This window comes from Vigna umbellata, chromosome 5 (genome assembly GCF_029865625.1).
Source record: "Vigna umbellata cultivar VRB3 chromosome 5, Vumbellata_1.0, whole genome shotgun sequence".
Taxonomy (NCBI): Eukaryota; Viridiplantae; Streptophyta; class Magnoliopsida; order Fabales; family Fabaceae; genus Vigna; species Vigna umbellata.
In genome coordinates this window covers 12,518,663-12,532,736 of record NC_142169.1, presented here as the reverse complement: position 1 = coordinate 12,532,736, position 14,074 = coordinate 12,518,663, and the positions used below count along the sequence as shown (strand labels likewise).

At 35.2% G+C, this 14,074-nt stretch overlaps 1 pseudogene; it reads right to left on the bottom strand.

Annotated features, from left to right (window-relative positions):
* Nucleotides 1-14: 14 nt before the first annotated feature.
* LOC148197712 (protein NTM1-like 9) lies at nt 15-1,744 on the bottom strand (annotated as a pseudogene).
* Between the last annotated feature and the right edge of the window lie 12,330 nt (nt 1,745-14,074).

The window sequence follows — 14,074 nt, the reverse complement described above, 5'->3', positions numbered from 1 at the left end:
TTGATAACCATGACTACAAATAAGAAACTTCATCTCAATTCAAAATAAATAACATGATAATACAAGAAAAGGAACTATGGAACAGTCACCATCGACCCTTTACATACACTACTACGTGTACTGAAATTGATAATACTTCCAAACTAACGTGGTAATACACACATAAAAACCCTTAAAACTACGTTGTCTTGATGACGTTGTCTCCATATAGATGAAAGAACCTTTAGTATTGTTATCAGAAGATTGATGGCTTCCGGTTCTTCTGATTCACAATGAGAAAATCTTCCGAGACTACAAAATACATCACGTGAAGCATGGTATATCAATAGTATGTTACAGTGAAAATCAGTTCAAATGAAGCATCTGCCTCATTCGTCAAGAAAGTAATCTTCATTTTTCTAATGAATCTGTTTGATTTTCTCACCTCTACATGGAATACTGCATTCTTTTGAAACCTTCCTCTGTGATGATTAGAAGAAAGAAAATATGCTCTTCTTTTTTTTCTTCTTTTTCTCTTGGTTTGTTTCATGGACGGAAGTATTGTCGAAGGTATTTATATTTTGTTCATTGTTCACATAACCGTCATGAACAAAAATAGAATTCAGGAATTCTTCTTCATATGAAGTATGCTCAATGTTAGATTCATTTCTAGAATAGGTGATCGTGATATGAGGAGTTTGGAAAAGACGTTTGGTTTTGCTGTAAGGTCGTTTCTATTCCAGTAAAAGTAGTTCTCTGAAAATACACACAAGTATCAATTCTCGGCATTATCACATGACAGAGTGTTAATATGTTCGTAAAGAATGTTTCAGCTTACTGAAGGAATGCCTCTTGCTATTGACTGATTCTCATAGCCAGAAATCATGATTCTACTGCTCTCCCCTTCATCACCTCCACCTTCAGTTGTTCCCCCAGGTTTCTTCATCAAGCGACACAAAACGAAAGTCCTCTGCAAATCAGAAGTTATTTCATACAATGTGCAGAAATGAAAAGCCAAAACGAATCAAGAAATGCTAAAACGACGTGATTATATGCTAAAACTAAAAATATCCATTGATATATGTCAAAGGCTATAGAACAGTGAAGAAAAATCAAGAAAGAGTATTTCCAATATCAGTGTTAAAAATCTCCAAAACGCATACCAACCTGGCTTTCGTGAAAGGTAACAGCATGGTATTCATGAATAACCCAGTTGGACTTCTCAGCACGTGAAACGCTGCCTTTGTAGTAAACGAGAGTCTTTTTTGTGGCAATGAGAATGTTGGAGTCGGAGCTCCTAATCTCACGATCTTTTCCAGTGGGTTTCCAGAAGCCACACTTGGTTGTCCTGTTAATCCTTTTACTGTTCGAATACTTGAAACCAACAGGGCTGAAGAAAAACCATTCTGGAAAATCAAATTGCACATCTGATTCCCCGAATAACACTGTTTCAAACAAGAGAAAAAGTAAACATCAGTGAAGAAATTATAAGAGAAAGATAAAGAACAAGTGATGGTTGCATGAAGATGCATGAAGTGTTAAAGGTTTAGATTATTACTTGGTACGTGCCAAGGTTCCACTTCACAAAGGTCGATGTCGGGGATGACGTGGACTTGTGGATCATCACCCAGCAACCTGTGTCTGAGGTAATAGTCGACAAGTTCTTCTTCTGTGGGTCTAAAACCGAATCCTTTAACATCCATTGTAACAAAGATAGGAAGATGAGAAGCAAAGGTGGTGAAGCAGCTACTAACAAAGCTCAGTGTTTGTTTTGTGTGTTGTGTTGTGTTGTGCTGTGGCAATGAATTTATAATGCAAAAAAGTCATTGACTGACTTTACTCCTTAGCTGACAAGTTACAAAAAGGAAAAGCACAAGAACTTATGTTGTGCTGTTAAGTCTTAGGTTATCATGTGGACGAATATATGATATGTAACAAATGAAAACCGAACATTCTAGAGGTTATATATAATAATAATCAACAATATCTTATTAATCCAAAGACAAAAATTATGTCTGGATTTCATGACCAGGAAACAATTTAAATTTTCAGCTCACTGTAATACTTTACTTGCTTTAAGAACAATTTATTTTGTATATATTATTTTTCGTTACATGATTTATATGGTAAATAATGAAGAAGTTAAAATTAGAAAAAATAGACGTTAAAATTAACTTATATTACAATTAAAATTTTAATATATAAACTAATGTTAACTCTATGTTTTGTGCTTTATTATTTTATTCTCGATACTTCTTTTTTCCATGACCAATCATTTGAACTCCTTGCTCTTCTGACAACAAAAAATAGACAGAAAATTGTTTAATTAAATATGGCCACTTTTGCTTTTCTTTTGGTGGTTTATAGTTATGGTCCCCTTTACTGAGAACTTGGTCACAAAGTATAACCTTTTCAAGATTTGAGTATAGTCATGCAAACTTAGAAGTTCTAGATGATGCAAACTTACTAACATTTTGGCATCAGTTTGAAACTTGTTCTCAAAGGTTTTTCGTTTCTCCTACCATATCCACTATCCTATTCCATTTACTTGTGACTTTTGAGTCAATTTTTCTTTCTGGTTGGTCCCACCAATCCAAGTCATTGTTTTTGTCCTTAGGGTGCATTTAATGGTGTGATTTGTTATGGTGCCTTGAGCTTCTGAAAAAAAAAACACGGAAACTCATTCTGTCAAAATATGATTTTTTTCATAATAGCCACCATAATAGGTTTGTTATGGCTTACCCTTCCAAGTCATTTCAGAGTATATCACATTTGTGTGTGATGCCCCTTAGATTTGCATGTTAAGAGAAAAAATATATTAACCTGAACATATAGATTTCTATACTGGTTATTAAGCATTTTTTTTATCACAGCCCAAATCTTCATAAATATAAGAAAAAGTTCAAAAGATAAAAATAGCAAAAAAAAAAAGAACAGTCATAGCATAAGAGTAATCTATAAGTAAGTCTATGTGAGCCAGTCTTACGTCAAGAAAGATGATATTAAGTTGGACTAAGTGAAGTAAGTCATTTAAATTGGGTCTAAAGTTAGATTTCATTTAGGTCAAGTCAAGATTGATAGGTTTTAAGTTAAGTTAAATATACTTTATGTTTATGTTAAGCTTGAAAATTGAGTCTAGTCACTTAAAAGTCGAAGGTTGAATTGAGTTCGTTCAGGTTGAAATTTGAGTTGGGTCTATCGGGATGAAAGTCAAACCTAATCAATCAAACCAAAGAATCAAGTTTAATTGGCTCGGACCAAAGAGAGTCAAGTCGATGGGCAGTCCAAGGCAAAGGTTAAACGAAGTTTGCTCAAATCAAAAGACAAGTCAATGTGATGAACAGGGAGAGAGCCACGATGAGCCTTAAGCACTAAATAATGAAAAATCGGATGAATTTTGGAAGTTGAAGGCAGCTCTAGCTTGTAAGCAACAACTCCAACACGCTCAAGTATGTGAAAGGGACCATAAAAACGCTTGCCCAACTTCTCATAAGCTGAACCTCGGACAAAATTCTGGCGGTAGGGTCGCAACCGTACATAGACCCAATCATCAACCTAATAATCCACCTGCCTCCGCTTGCCATACGCAACTATCTAATTTTGAACCTTATGAAGTTTCTTTCGGAGGGTATTCAGGCGAGTTGATAACAGACAATCAATTGCCTCTAATGACGAGGAGCCTGCTAAATATTGAGGAATCGAAGGAGGTTCCTTGCCATACGTGACCTGGAAAGGAGACATTCTAGTAGCTGAATGAATAGTGGTATTGTAGCACCATTCTGCTAGACCCAAGTATTTACCCCAATCGATTGGTTTGTAGTAGACGTTGCCTTGTCTTGCGTCAAACGGTAGAGTACATGGGTATTTATAGACCCGTAGATTATTCTAGAACATGTTATCCACAACTTATGTGGAATGTCCTAGAATTTTACCCATGTAGAATGTTCTTGATTTTTTTCTTCCTATCTTAGGTTTTTCTACTATATTCTAGAAGTTTTATTACATTTTAATACTTCTACCTTAGGATTTTCTATATTCTTCTAGAATTTGCATTACACATTAATATGTATTGTAAAGTTAATTTCAACACATATAGAGCATAAACCATTATGACAACTACATGCATTAAAACTTTCTAGAAAAGTTAGATAAATAAAAATCCAAATCTATGTTGTTTTCATTTTTTTCTCCTCATCTTCTTCAATCACATGTTGTACATAATAAAGAATGGACAAAATCAGCTTGTTGTTATGGCTCATTAAACTATGAAGATTGTTTCATGTCATCCAATATAGTATGTAATTGATTCATTTTCTTTTTCAAATCTTGAATGTATGCTTTAAATTGTTATTGAAACTTTTTCATCAATTCCTATAAAGATGTTTTAGAAATTTTTGAACTTGTGGTTGAAATTACTAGTCCAAAAATTGTGAAAACTACTCATTATGTGACCCATAATAAGGTATTGGTTTCTCACATTATGGTTCAAAAAGTGATTATAATATGGCTTAGAAAATTGTTGTAGTAGTTAAGATGACTATTCAAAATATGTTTGAGATAGTTTCTCATAATGTGATTCATATATTATAATATGTCTTAAAAAGTTGTGACACATGCTGGAAAATTTTGACTCATAAGAAATGCTAGAATGATTGTTGATAAGAAAACTACAACTCATTTTCATCATAATGCATGTTAAAATTATGTTGTGGAACATGATGTTGGAGAGGATCTTTTACATTATTTTCATAAAGTACGGGGACCAACAAAAAAGAATGATTGCATATACCAAAACTATGACCAGAATTGTCGAGGCATCATTTGACATAAATGAGTATTGGAGAATTGTTGACTTCTTCATCATAGGTATGTTTCTTCATTGACACCTTTTTCGTAAATCTTTAACACTATAGGAAAATGATAAATTACCGACAGAATATTACCAACGGACATTAGGTCATTGATAAAATGAATTTACTGATAGAATTTCCGACGGGTACTACTATTGTCTTTACCCACGAATAAATTCGTCGGTAATGGCATGGTGAATTTACTTATTGGAGGATATATAGTCGTCGGTTAGTTGCTCGATCAGCAAAACCCAAAACTTGGGTTTCCCTCCCCCAACTTTCACATTTGCATTCCACCGAATTGGTTGCTTCAAACCATAGAATAGTAGCTTTCATTCATGAACGCCCTCTTCGTCATTCACGCAGGCATTCGCAGACCCTTCATTGCTGACACTTCATTCTGTCATTGCAGAGGCTGACCATCGTGACCTCATTCGAACAGAGGAACACAAAGGGTTCTTGTTCCAGGATTTGGTTAAGGCTATTAACAGAGCATCCATCTCTTTCCCTCACGCGCAAAGACAAAACCATTCGTAGAGGATTCCTCACATAATTGGTAAGTGTCTTGTTCTGCCACTTCGCAAATGGGCATTGTCCTGATTTAAAGTTTTTCCAATGCATTTAAGCTCACATTATTATACATTTCAATTTTATAAAAGTCACATTTATATGGAGATCTTTACTTCCTAAAAAGGGTTCACAACTAACTCCTCCATATTTGTTTATAGATTTCTACTGGAAGGATTATTCTCCGTCTTTAGGTATTTATTAACTACATGTACACCTGAAGTGTTGTATGTTTAGCATAATTTATTGGACCTTCTCCCTATGCCTACAGTGGGATAAATTTATTTCGAAGTTGTAATGACTATATTAGCTTCTCTTAAATTTTGTTTGTTGTGTTAGCTTATAAAGATAATAGTACACCTTAATTTCAATTCCTATGAAGAACTTCCAAACTGAAGAATAATGTTGAAAGTTTAGCCTTACCATTTCCCTTAGGTATAAATAAAAGAAGGAAATTTAACTAATTTTAATCAATTTACTCTTATGCTTGTATCATTTTTCATATTTGGTAGGCTGACGTTGGGGTCTCCTTCTCTTGTAACCCATGATACTGAACAAAACTCAAATAAAAATTCCGAATAAATAGGTGATAGACCAATATCTCTAAATTTGTTTTATTAAAAAATAGAAAAAGCCTTGTACATTAGTTCAAAGCCAATGCATCTGTCTCACGAGCCAATCATCAATTGCATCTTCCATCACTATTTGTAATCTCTATTTTGACATCCAATAGACTTGCCTTCTGCATAAACATAAATGACAATTTAGTAAGTTGCAAACCCTAAATTAAAACAATTTGAAAATGTCATGTTGCCTAATATTTTATAATGTCAAACAACTTATCTTAAGAGACAAAGTTTAAGGCATACTATCAATATTGAAACCTGTTGATGGTTACACGACATGTACAATAACTTAACATGAGCAAGTTAATTAATAAATTATTCTTTTCGAGTTAGGGGTTAAAGAATTGAAGGTGGTGAAAGGTAACACTAGGAGTTCTATTATTGAATAAAGGAAACTGAGAGGAGTTAGTATCTATGTGTAAGTTTGAGAGAACTTATGTGAGCCAAAAGTCTAGAAAGTTTTGTAAAAAATACAACCTAGTTATCCATCAAAAGTGTTCTTTAACTCACTGGCCCTTAAATATAAAACATAAAATTATCAAGAATATTTATTTCTTCCTTATTTCTTGAATAAGAAGAACCCAACCATTTGTGGTTTGTGTCTCGTTCTTCTCTCAATCAGACTCTACTCCTTAGTAGAACCTTAATCTAAATTATTCTCCTACATCAATTAAATGCATCTAGACTCATTCCCTACCTCAAAATAGAAGGTGGGGATCCCTTTGACCTTGAAGCATGGTGTTGGTGTTAAGAATTGTTTCAAGTTCTGAAAGCATCACTTTAAACGGTTTCTGCCTATTTATGCATTTAATTTTCAATTCATTAAGATTGGTACAAGCTCTAATTTCTTTACAACTTCTTAAATTACTGGTAAAAAAAAATATTTTTTACGCGCTATATACGCCTCAATTTTACAGAAACAGAAGCGTATAAAAGTGCGATGGCATTTTCGTAGTTTTAGCGAAACTTTATGCCTCAATTGTCCAGAAACAGATGCCTATATGGGAATACTGCCTCGGTTCTGTGAACAACCGAGGCAGAAAACATTGCTACCCACCTGCAAAGAGGATTTTTCACCTACCAAACTTTTTGAAATGGGGATACTGCCTCGGTTTTGTGAACAACCGAGGCAGAAAACCCTGCTACCCACCTGCAAAGAGGACTTTTCACCTGTTAGACTTTTTGAAATAGGGTTATTTCCTCGGTTCTCTGACTAACCGAGCCAGAAAACCCTGCTACGCTTCTGAAAAAACACTTTTAACTTGACAGTCTTTCCTATATAGGGCTACTGCCTCGGTTCTCTAACCAACCGAGGCAGTAGAGTTTGACAAAAGGTATTTGGAACATTCTATGCACTGACAACCCCTTATTCAAGACGTTCTGTCGTAGGCTCTACAACATCGGTTGCACTTATGATCGAGGTAGTAAGGTTGTTATTGGCTCAGTTAAATGAAGAACCAAGGCAATAGCCTGTTTAAATTTAAGAAATCGCGAAACAAAAGAACTCTTTCCCTGTTCATCTTCTTCCCCGCGAATGAACCCTTCTCCTCTGCTTCCCTCACCACTCTTTCTCTTTTGCTTCCATCGCTGGTGACTGTCGTTTGCCGTCGTCATCTCGTCCTCTCCATGTTGTTATCACCGTCAACTACTTTCTCCATTTCCTCTGCCACTTTTATCCCACGGCCTCTATCGTGCCTCTCCTCTTCCGTCATTGCCACCGCTGCGAGACCATTGCCCCCAACCGGCGTGCGTCCCCAATCGCCACCTACCCGCAACCATTGCCCCCAACAGTCGTTCGACATTGTTGTCGCGCCTTGCGTCTGACAAGGGAGTACGCCTCGGTTGTGACCATAACCGAGGCAGAAAGCCCTCTATGGTATCAGTTCAGGTTACAACTAAGGCAGAAAGACTGACGAAAAAACAAAAAAAAAAGTAAAAACCACTATATTGCTTCGATTTAGGTCCCAATCGAGGTAGTAGAGTCCAAGATACTGCCTCGGTTCAGTAGGAACCGAGGCCAAAAGTCCTTCAAAAAAATAAAAAAAGGAAAAATTGTACTACTTCGGTTATCTGTGAACCGAGGCAAAATCCTACCCCTTTTTGCCTCGGTTCAGGAATCGCTGCCTATGGGCGAAATAACCGATGTAGTTTCCCTTGAGTACACTAATATGGACTTTGACATTTGGTATTGCCACACTGGCTCTAATTTTGTTCAACCTACAGACAAAATAAGTTATGTAGTAGTTTGTCATGCAACTAATTTCATATGTGACACTAGTACAAAAAAGAGTTTTGTCATCTCGAATTCAAAATCATAATATGAAAAAGCTAACGTAAAAAAATGACTTGCAACACTTTTCTAAATTAATGTTGAATTTCAACGATAGAATTTATACTTTGCGACGTCATATGGTCATTAGACGTTGAAATTCTCAATTTTCGATGTCATAGTGAGGAAATTATTGGTGCGAAGCTGAAAATGTACTATCATATGATGTTGAATGTTCTAATCTCAGACGTCAAGGAGCTATAAGACATTAGAATAATACTTTTTAGATGTTATATGTTAATGAATTCATTAAAAGTTTGGGCGGGAAGGTGAAAATTTATTCACTTTATCTTACGTGAAACTTTCTTCTTTGTTCAAACCCTTCTCGGAGGAAGTTTTCGACAACCAACACATGTAATCTTTTTTTCATTTAACACAAAGACAATTTAATTAACTACTTTAGGTATGATTTTTTTCGTTTTGACTTCTTGGTTTCGTGCACAAGTACTCTTTAGAGCATAAACGCGTTCTCCTTTCTCCGTCACTAATGACAATACTTTATTCCGACGACGAACCCACCTTCAAACAGCTTAGTTTCATTTTGGGTTTTTGATGAACTTTCATTTTCGTTTTCATTTTTTATAGGCTATAAATTGGTTGAACGTGTTGTTATCGTTAAACTTGTTTGTTGTTCATACATCGTATATGTCGCAACCGAAATCGCGACGGGACGACGATCCAAAAAAAGGAACAGGTTTTGAAAAGAGATTTTGGAGTCGCCACCATAGTTTATTATGGAAAACTACGGAAAAACCATAAAATAGTAAGACACGGTCCACGAAAACCATATTCTGGGTTCGGGAGTCGGTTACGCGTAGGGAAGGTGTTAGCACCCTACAACGCCTGCCCTAAGGCAGTACCTTTAACTAAATGCACGAATATGATGTGGTTTTCAAAATGTTTAACTATCCCCTAAAATAAAATTCTAAATAAACAAAATATATTTTTTAGTTTTTTGGGCCCGACAAGGATTGACCTTGCTCCTACGTATTCTCATTCAAAATGAGAAATCAGGGTTACGTAGTTCTTTTAGAAATTGGAAAGCTTGTTTGGGAAATTGTTTAGAAAATTTGTTTGGAAAATGATTATGGATAAATTTGGATTTTTGGGAAGTGAACCTGACAAGGGCTAACCTTGCTCCTACGTATCTCCACTTTTGATGGAGAATCAAGGATCACGTAGTTCTGGCTAGAAATACTGTTTGTTTGCTTGAAAGTGTTGTTTTTAGTTTTTGAAGATTTTTATATATTTTTTTTTGATATTTTTATAAAAGACAGAGAGAGGTTTTTAGCACGAGGACGATGAGAGCGATCACACACGTGCTTAAGCTTTAAAACATATTTTTGGTATTTTTTATTTAAGAAAGAGAAAAGGTTTCTAACACAAGGACGATGCGAGCGATCACACATGTGTTTGACCCTAAAAATATATTTTTGTATTTTTTATAAAAGAAAGAGAAAAGGTTTTTAGCACAAGGACGATGCGAGCGATCACACATGTACTTAACCTTTAAAATATTTTTTCGGTATTTTTATAAAATAAACAGAAAAGGTTTTTAGCACAGGGACGATGCGTGCGATCACACATGTGCTTAACCTTTAAAATATTGGTTTTTTGGTATTTTTATAAACAGAAAAGGTTTTTACCACAAGGACGATGCGTGTGATCACACATGTGCTTAACCTTTAAAATATTGTTTTTTGGTATTTTTATAAAATAAACAGAAAAGGTTTTTAGCATAAGGACGATGCGTGCGATCACACATGTGCTTAACCTTTAAAATATATTTTTTGTTAATTTAAAATATTTATAATTTTAATATCTTTTTTTGTAATTTTTATGGAGAATGAAACAAACAAGTCTAATAGATATAAATAAAACAAACGGGTGTGGGCTATCATACAAGGGGTTGCATATAAAATCCTAACAGTCAAACAAATAATAAAAGCATAAAATAAAATAAAATAAAAGCAGAACAAAAATAAAAGAAATAAAATAAAAGCAAGAGAACATCCCATAAGAATGGGGTGCAGAGATAAAAACCAGAGGTGTGGAGTGAAATTGAGGCTCTTTAGTTTGGGTCAAAATCTTTTTTCTCCAACTTTGTATCTGCCAAGGTGTAAAGATGAAAATGAGGGGTGCATCTTGAAATGTGTGCCCAGGTCCAATTCCTTTTTATTTTTGTTTGTAAAAATAGAGTGGGCTTAAGCCCGAATGAAATGGGGGTGTGAATGGGAAATGGGATTGCAAACGGGAGATGGGTGCGTGCAAAGGGAAGATAGTGTGTTTTCGTTTTTGTTTCAAAAAAATGGATCTGACCCGAGAACTTGGGCCCAAGGGTTTGGGCTCTTGGGATTAGCAACATGAGACATCCATGCAAAAACTGGAAAAAAATCACCCATAAGGACATAAAAATAACCCTGGGGAGTAATGTTCATCTAGTTGGGGAGTACGGTTGAAGTTTCTGTACAAATGACCATTTTTCCTCTGGTAATCGATTACAGGGGTCTTATAATCGATTACCAGAGGAAAAAGGGTCATTTGTATAGAAACTTCAACTATATTCCCCAGCTAGATGAACATTATTCCCCATGGTGGTTATTGCTTTATTTTTGTTGAATTTTTCATTTTTTGAGATGGGTGAGTGAGTTCAATTTTATTGGGTGTGCTCCCTACACCAATAATGAGGTTAGGTCATTGATTTCTTTAAAAAAATGTCCATTTTAAGTTGTTTTCTCTAACTGAGGTGAGGTGCATGACCACTGTTGTAACACCCCTTCTCCGAGTCTCATAGGAAATATTTTCATTTTATTAATTAAGAAATATGTCATCTAATGTTGTTACAATGCAAAAATTTTAAACGGCATTTTCAATAAATAATATATCTGTCAACAAGAGGGAAAGATATACGTATAAGATAACATGTTGTCAACCTTGACCTTTGCTGACTATTTTAATCATAACTTTTTCCACATACCTCCAAATGATGTGATTCTTTTTTTATTAGAAATAGACTCAAAACTCTTTCCAATGACTACTAATTTATAATTTTTGGACATCTGAGTAGGTGCAGTTAATTCCTTAAAGTTAACGTTTTATATATTTCTACCACCTCTGACCTTTGCTAGCTGTTTTGCTCATAACTTTCTCCATCGAACTCCAAATGAGTTGATTCTTGTTTTGTTGGAATGTAGACTCAAAGATCTTTCAAATGATAACTAACTCATAATTTTTAGACCACTTTAGTAGATGCAGTTAATTTCTCAAAAACAACGTTTTTCTAAGCTTCCAAAACGAGTTTACTTTCAAGTTATTGTCTCATGTTTCTTATATTATTCTAATTTATTTTATTTCTTTATAAAATGTCCATAATTGAAGGTAAAATAGTAGTATAATTAAGGTGTGATGTGATTCTACTAGCACAAGCCAAACACTTATATGGACTTCACCTACCTTGGTTTAAACACCTATATGAACTACTTTGTCCACAATTGAGTGGGGTAAATTGTGTTTTGATGCACTTGACACCATCAATGATTAGCAACACGAGACATCCATGCAAAAAATGGAAAAAATCACCCATAAGGACATAAAAATAACCCTGGGGAGTAGTATTCATCTAGTTGGGGAGTACAGTTGAAGTTTGAGTACAAATGACCCTTTTTTCCTATGGTAATCGATTACAGGGGTCTTGTAATCGATTACCATAGAAAAAAGGGTCATTTGTACAGAAACTTCAACTGTACTTCCCAGCTAGATGAACACTACTTTCCATGGTGGTTATTGGTCTTGTTTGTGACTTTTTGCATTTCTTGTGAATGGGTGACTGAGTTCCATGTGAATGGATGTGTTCCCTGCACCAATGAACATATTAGGCCATTGAATATATGGCAAAAATGTGATGGATCTCATCTAGCTTATATGAAAGCACATAAACGACCTTTTTTTTCAACAATTCAATGGCCTAACGTGTCAATTGGTGCAATAAATACCGCCCATGACCATGAAACTCACTCATCCATATGAAAAATTGGAATAAAGAACCCAATTGAATGATGATGAAACTCCCTCTTCCAAGGAAAAAACATGACAAAGCTTTGGAGAAATGGCGCACAAAAAGCTAGTCGTAATCGATTACACACGCACAGTGCTCGGTCTTCTACTAGCTACTCGTAATCGATTACACACGCACATAATTGTCTATCTTCCTCTTCCTCACAACACCACTTGGATGCAATCATAAGCAACCAATTTTGTGGACACCCTAAGTCCTTTCAACCACTACTAAGTACATCCACACGTCCTTGGTCATAAAAATCAACCAACCAAGTGAAGATCTTGCAATAAATTTCACCAAATTAGGTCCAACCCCTCAATTGGGAGCTCTTCTTCCATAGCAGGGGAGTGGCGCTACACTTTCGGTACAAATTTGTGATTTTTCATTGGTAAGTGAATACAGGCTACTCATAATCGATTACACACGCACATAACTGAGAACAATTGTCTTCCAAAAACAGAACTTCCAGGCAATCAACAACAACCAATTTAGTAAACCTATTGTTTTAGTCCAACTCCTCATCAGTACAGGGACACATCAATTTTGACCCAATAAGTTAATGATTAAACTCACTCAACCAAAAACACAGACAAAAAAAATGAATATGAAGAATAATTAATCAAGAATAGTTTAGCTGTATTCATTTGTTATAATTCTGTACAATTCTGTAAAAAAATTTAATAGTATAATTTTATACAATATCTATTCATTTTCTATAAAATAAGAATATAAACCAAGAACACATTTCTAATGCTATAGTAATCCAAAATGTTGCAGCGTTTGAAATCTTCGGACGTTATCCTCGTCTAGGATCCAATCACATAAATACTTCTTCCTAAACGCAGCCAAGTCTTCCTGAAATGAACATTTTGGAATTTAGAAATAATATGAAGACAGCGATAATGTAATATTTACAAATTCATAATTTTACCTACATTTGTATAATAAGGCACATGCAGTAAGAACTTGGAGAAATTAAAGTGAGGGAAGAGAAGTTAAGTCATGAACTACTCAAGGGAACAACTAGACTCTACATTTTTGTCGTTAATGACACATTATTTGAAGAGAAAGTCTATGAGCTAGCCTATGCATGTGCCTAAAAGCAAATTTAAAGACATGGAAAGTGAAATATTCATAGAAAGAGTTTGCAAGTTGGAAGGGGAAAATGGGTAACCACATCCATTGCACGATATAGAGTACAAAGAAAGGAAGAAACCATTGACAAACCAAAAAACCACAGGAACGAAGCGTGATACGTGTGCGAATAAACAATACCTTTGGATAAAAGACGAAAATCGTTGCTGACAAAGTGACCACCGCACCCAACCGACGAAGGACCAACGACGACGGCAAAAAAACGAAACCTTTCGACAAATGACGCCAACGATGGACCCAAGCGAGACTTCCTCCCAACACTTCAATGGCGGACCAACACACACGACTTCGTCTAGATAGAACAGTGGACCCAAGAACGATTTTCACAGCGATGGACAAAGAGCATTTCGTTGGTGGAGCGAGAGTTTCGAATGGAAAAGGAAAAACTAGTGAGAGAGTTTCGTAGAGATGAATTTCACTTTGTGAAAGACGACAACAGGTTCAACATTTTTCTTTCCGAAAACACCTCAAAAACAAAATTAAACTTTAAAAAAAAATCATTTAAAACAAC